A 266-nucleotide genomic window follows, 5' to 3' on the forward strand; every position below is an offset into this window, starting at 1 on the left:
CCTTACAGCACATGGCTTTCCATCGAGGATCAGAGGAGCCCCGTGAGGGGAGGAGCGCTTTGGCTTGGGTGTTGCTTCTTTTTTCCTTGGCATTCTCTTCCTTTAGACACTGGCCAGGCGCCCCCTTGGTTTTCCTCCGTGCTTCCCTTCTGCCCTGCATGTTGAGTTCTGTGTCGCTGCAGCTTCCAGGGAAAAAAACAAACCAGAAAAAAGTCTCTGGCAGGTTGAATAGCATCTTTGATTCTGATTAACATACAGACTTGGAG

The sequence above is a fragment of the Chrysochloris asiatica genome, unplaced genomic scaffold, assembly GCF_000296735.1.
Source record: "Chrysochloris asiatica unplaced genomic scaffold, ChrAsi1.0 scaffold00034, whole genome shotgun sequence".
Classification (NCBI taxonomy): Eukaryota; Metazoa; Chordata; class Mammalia; order Afrosoricida; family Chrysochloridae; genus Chrysochloris; species Chrysochloris asiatica.